The sequence below is a fragment of the Tetrao urogallus genome, assembly GCF_951394365.1.
Source record: "Tetrao urogallus genome assembly, chromosome: 1".
NCBI classification, from domain to species: Eukaryota; Metazoa; Chordata; class Aves; order Galliformes; family Phasianidae; genus Tetrao; species Tetrao urogallus.
The window spans coordinates 29,351,676-29,358,058 of NC_136813.1; positions in this window are offsets into that span (position 1 = coordinate 29,351,676).

A 6,383-nucleotide genomic window follows, 5' to 3' on the forward strand; every position below is an offset into this window, starting at 1 on the left:
ATAGTCGAAAACTTGGCTAGAAATATGAAGTAATATCCACATGCAGCTACTTGCTTGCCTGCTGTTTTCTAGTTTATAGAAAATATAGGTTACTTGTAGGGAAGCTCTTCAAAAACACTAAACTCAGTAGTCCTATTGCAAAAGTTGTGGGTTAGAGGGGAGAAGAAGCAGCAACCATAAGAATGTATAATAAGGGTTTCAGAAGCAGAAATTTGTAAATTAGTTATATATTTTTTCAATGTTGTTCTGCAAAGAACAGTGAACTTTAATGGGTTTGTGCCAGATGCACCATGTCTGTGCCTGGCCTCTGAAAATGGGCAAGCACATGTGCTGCAGAGGTTGAAGCACTGGCCTGAGGGATACAGATGTCTGCCTTCACTGCTCATCCGGTGATGGTTGTGAGCCTGGGCCTATTATCTCACTCCTCATCCACATGCAACTAAATCTTGTCTTTCAGCAATCTCTGTCCTGTCACATTCATGCTTGTCAACATGCTAGTATTGCAATGAGGGCAACTATGTTGGTTAAGACACTGCTGTGATAGTGTATCTTTTCAGTGGATGAACAGGAGATCCGTAGCAAGAAATGAATAAGCTGGATGTCCAATAAGACAACACACACCACTTCTATGGCTCTCTAAAATCCTCAGACAAGCTACTGTGCTAAAACATAGATGTGTCAAAACTTAAATTGGTGTAGCCATCAATACTTGCATTTAAGCCTCTTGAATACATCAGTCTTCTACAAAATTACTGAGTGCTTCCCACTTAGAGCAGTGCCCATAATATGTGTCCTAGCTTTCCATTCAGTAGTGCCTCAGAGACAGGCAGAATGGGACTGGCATGTACACCTAAATAATTGATGGCTGTTTATCCAGGTACTAGCAGTGCTGTGTGGCTTGTTTTTCAATTGCAGCCTGCAAGGAGTGTTTCTCAGCTGATTTCTTGGCTGAGAGTAGCCTGGTGTAAACAAGGCAGCCAGGGAAGTGCGAATTTTAGAGCACCAAATAGATTAAAACAAAGTAGTACGCTTCTTCCTGACAGCTGAAAGCCACTCCTGTCCACAACCTATGGGCATGCTTGCTCTCATTATTAGCTGTCATTTGAAAGTGACAAAGAAAATCAGCGAGGAAACTCAGTATCTGGGGAGAATGAGCAACAGACAAATCTAAGATCTTGGGTGGAGGGGTGGAACTTAATGTGTGATGCTGGTTGTGGAAGCGTGTTTTACATCTGGTTCAGTTCAGAGGCTGGCTCCATTCGGGGAAGGGAGCTTTAGTTATTTATTATTATTGTTTGGCCTCTTTGTCTTGTTTTAGCCTCATATTACTCAATGTCTGATTATGCTGGAGAATATTCACTGGTGCTCTTGAGAACATTTTGGACAGTGATGAAAACATGACAAGGATTATGCCCATATCATTCTATCACAGCTTAGGGAAAAATGTAAGTGAGCCAAGGCAGGAACTGGTTGGTTGGGAGAAGAAAGGGAGCCAGTCTAGAATAAATAAAGAAGTTAACCAGTGTCCTCTCTATTCTACCACAGTGACTGCCTACAGATGAACTGCCAAGCAGATGAACTGAGAGTCCCTTAATCCCTTGTGTGATTACGCTGAATCTGAAAAATTAGAAGAGAAAAAAGAAATCTGCTTTGTTATAGTAGTCAGATGAGGGATGTGGGGCCGCTAAACTTGCAGGCAGCTTAATAAATGTATGGAAGACAGGTCCCACTGGCAAAGTTCAGGTGCAGTGCCTTGACAAGGGCTCCTCTGGATAGTGGTGGTTGTTTTGGGGTGGGAATTTTGCAGATCCTGTGGATTTTGGCATTGTGTTTGAGCTGAGAGCATTATAGGGCATGCCAACCAGCAAAGCAGCATTTCTGCCCATGTTTTCTTTCCAACAGCCTGTTTTACAGCCATGATAACTTGTGACAGAGTGCAGTCCAAAGCTGGTGTGGCAAGCTTCTTTTGTTACGCTTGCTTACAGTGCAGAAATTACAGTCTCTTTCAGGTCTGGTTAAGGGAGGGTTTCATATGATACTTCCTCAAAGGCAAAGAAGAGGTGGGAAGTTGTTGCCTCACAACATGTTCATGAGTGAACTGTGATCATGCAAGTTATATATGGGTATAATATCAATTATTCATACTGACTATCTGAAATTATGATGTACCACTGTGAGAAAAATGGCCGTTTGAGTTTTGGGTTGTGTGAAACAAAATAAACAGTGTATTTGCCATGTAAGGAAGTATTTTATTTTTATTCCTTTGTAATGCTTTCTGTGCATCCAAAGTTCTATAAGCATCCCAAATTCATGCAGTATCTTCAGTGCTGCATATCATCTTTTTATTTTAGGTTTATCTGGAAAAAGTATCTCCATTAACCAAAGCGAAGATGATTCAGGAATCGTGGTGATTTCACTGAGGTTAATATTACCTTACAATAAAATCTATTCTTTATGGATTCACTTAGTTAGGGTGATAGTGCTCAAATATAGTGGATGATATTAAAATCTTTACAAATGTTTTTGTAAGTAACTAAAATTACTGTGACATTTATTGTATTCCCTTCTCTTAGATTAGGGAATAAAGCAGTTACTTAAATTACTTTCAAAGCAAAACTGTAAAGATTTCCATTCAGGATTAATACTGAAAGAATGAAAATACAAAGTGGGTGGTGTGTCTGTATTTTAATATCTCCCATGCTCATTGCCTCACTGCTGTAAAGATCTGCCAAACAATTGCAGAGAACACATCCTCTTTTCTCCATCATGTACCTTTTTGCCCACTTGAAGAGATGTGCCACCCATATGAGGGACAGATGTCCAGTGTTCACCATAGTGATGTAGTGAGGGATTGGTTTCCTGGCAAGATTTCCTGGCCCTATAAGACAAAGCCTAGGGCTCTGCATGGTGGCTTCCAGGTACAGAGAAGAGGGAAGAGGGTTTGAAAGCAAAAGCTGGGCATTGGGCATGATGGCTGAAAACAGATGGGGAAAGTGGTTGAGGAGCTTTGGAGAGGCAGTGGAGTGGGGAGGCAGTAGTTCTTCTCTGTAGAAAATCTCTCTCCATACATATTTCTGGAATATACGTTTTTGAGTTCTCGTCTCCTGGGATTTACAGACTTGTCTGGTCACCATCCTGCATCTTATTTTTACTCCAGCTCATAACAGGCATCCCCTGTTCCCCATTCATCTCTGATGATGCCTCCTCAAACTCTGTGGTCCTTCCAAGAAAGAATGGGGGAAAAAAAATTAGAAGTAGGAAATGTAGTGAGACCTCTTAGAGGAGGAGCTACAGTTGTTGCCAGAATTGGCTATGAAGGTGGCAGCTATCAAAATGGAAGGAAATGTCTACCCTTCTCCACCAGCTTTACCATACCAAGACACAGATTAGATTTCTCAAGTTAGGGCAGCCCATTACTTTTTTTTCAGGTGTTTATAGCACTTATCAATAAAGTAGGCAGAGTCCATCCCTGGGCAATGCCCACCTCCCTCTGTCTGGAATTCTCCCTTAATGACATTGCCTGATCTCAGGGGAGAGTTTGGTTCATGGCAGACTTATTGATTCCATTCTGGTTCTGTCAGGTTTTTTTTCATGCTAAACTTTTGGAGCAATATTAAGTTTGGAAAAAGAAAGAATGGAAGGAAGGAAGGAAGGAAGGAAGGAAGGAAGGAAGGAAGGAAGGAAGGAAGGAAGGAAGGAAGGAAGGAAGGAAGGAAGGAAGGAAGGAAGGAAGGAAGGAAGGAAGGAAGGAAGGAAGGAAGGAAGGAAGGAAGGAAGGAAGGAAGGAAGGAAGGAAGGAAGGAAGGAAGGAAGGGAGGAAGGGAGGAAGGGAGGAAGGGAGGAAGGGAGGAAGGGAGGAAGGGAGGAAGGGAGGAAGGGAGGAAGGGAGGAAGGGAGGAAGGGAGGAAGGGAGGAAGGGAGGAAGGGAGGAAGGGAGGAAGGGAGGAAGGGAGGAAGGGAGGGAGGGAGGGAGTGAGGAAGGGAGGAAGGGAGGAAGGGAGGAAGGGAGGAAGGGAGGAAGGGAGGAAGGGAGGAAGGAAGGAAGGAAACTTGTCTCTGGTACTTAACTCAGTAGCTGAACAAAAGTACTGCAAAAGTACTGGAATATGTCTGTTGAGTAAAAATGCCTGTCATGGTAACTATTCTGAGTATAGCTGCTCTTTCATGACAACTCCTTTGAATTATTTCCATGTGAAACACAGCAGCTCTGACAGGAGCTCTTTTTCAGAGGGAGGCAATTTTCCTCATATATGACTTGTCAGCTGCTAACTGTGGGTGTGTAAATATAGCTGAAATTTGGAAATAGTGCCAATCTGGCAGAGGTTTGGGCAGTTATTTATGGCTGAATGGATGAGATTTACCAAGCTCAGTTTGATGGTAAGCATTGCAGGGCAGGTACATTAACCAAGCTTGTGTTTGTGGAGCACCTTAGCAGTTTTATATTGATTTCAATAATGCAGTTGTTTTTGAAATGGCTCTACGAGTGGTAAATAATATATGTAATTTATATAATAACTGTAACAACATTCAGAAGCACTTCACTTTCATTTTACTCCAATCTCATTGACCTTTTCTCCTCCCTTTGCATTTACAGCCATGTCCTCCCTATGTCATCACTCTTACATCCCATTTGGCGTTTCTTCTCACTCTGTCTTTCAGCTGAACTCCCACAGAAGGTGGAATCCTCCCTCCATAGCTCCAGTATGAGTGACCTCATTTGCTTGGAGAGTTTCTGCTCTAATCTCTGAACTTTTAACTTACTAATCTACTTCTGCATGCTTGTTTTGTTTTATATCATCTAGTGCCAACGTTCTGATTCATGTTGGCTCTCTGATAAGCAATCTTTCCTGGCACACTCTCTTCTCTCACTTACTGCGGTATGCTCAATTTGTGCCAGCTTGCACTTTCTGTCTGCACATAGGGTCTTTCCTATGGAGCTAGTTGTTTCAAACAGACTTTAAGGTCATGAGCTAATAACTGAGAAAGGTCTTAAAAGCTTTTAAAGAGTTAAGGAGTTAGTCTTCTGTGACCTTTCTTTTTGTTTGGAAGACCTTTTCCTGAGAAATCACATTCAGATTTTTCTTTACTTTCAAGGTCATATTTTGCTTTTGATCTGAATGTTTATGGGATTTTCTCATCCAAGTAATCCAGAAAAGGTGCTACAGAGCTCGATGTGCCTTTTTACATGGTTATATTCCATGCCTCAAGTGCCAGACCATTTATTTCATAAAAGTCAAATAAATGTACTTTTTATAGAATTGCAGAATCCTGGCATCATTAAAGGTTAAAAAAGACTACTAAGATCATCCAGTCCAACTGTCAACCCATCAACTGTCAATCCCTCATTCTATCTAACCAGATCAGAATTGTCTACAGAAGAACCCCCTACTTTTTACAGAAGACCTTAAAATACTTTCACTAGTCAAATTTTCTCTCCATCGCAGTATTGCAGAAGGTGCAGCAAGCTCAAGGAATAATTAGTGAAAGAAGTACAGAAGTCAGCAGAAGAAAATGTCCTACTTCAGCAGTAGCTTGTTTTAGTTGTGTCTGTTAGTATGTCTAGAACAGAGGACTGTCGTTATTGGTACTTTCTCTGCTGCATACAGCAGCAAGCATATATTGAAACTTAAAGTTAGTAATTTAGCTTGAGTTGTCAGAAAGCTGGAATTTTGTATGAGCTCGCATTTTTTTTGCAGATGTCTGTTACACACAGCAAATGTTGCTGGCTGACTGCCCTTAAAATGCTGGGGAAAAGAGTTCTTGAAAAAGGGAAATACTAATGACTTCGAGCCACTTCACATCTAAGGGCTAGTGCACTTTTTGCTTCCACGGAATGAGAACAATGAAATGTTCTTTGCCTGGTGGTGGAAGTATTTTTTTTTTTTGTTATTTCTGGAGAAATATCCTATTTGGTGATTGACTCCTTTTTTTTTTTTTTTTTTTTTTTTTTTGTAAGTTTTCAAATCAGTAAGTGATGATGTTGGAAGTGATCATATTATTCTAAGTTTGAATCAACACACATATTGTGTTGGACAAAAAATGAGAAACTATTCAGAAAATATGCTCTAATATGCCCTGCTGGGTTTCGATCTCTCCAGGGAGCTTCATTTTATGACTTTATCAGCTTACCTCAAAGCCACAGAATATGTGATTCACAATTTCACCATCCTATTAGTTCATGTTTCTATTGGGAAAGTGAATCAATTTCTGGATCTGAAGTGTGTATAAACAGCATCCTTTTCCTTATATTGTCAAGGGAAATCATGCAATGTCCAAAGAATAAAGATACATGGAGATACAGATGAATTCCAGTGCTGAAAGCTGGAAGTTAAGATATATCTAAATGTTAGAACTTTAATAAAAATTCGATAACCAGCATTTTG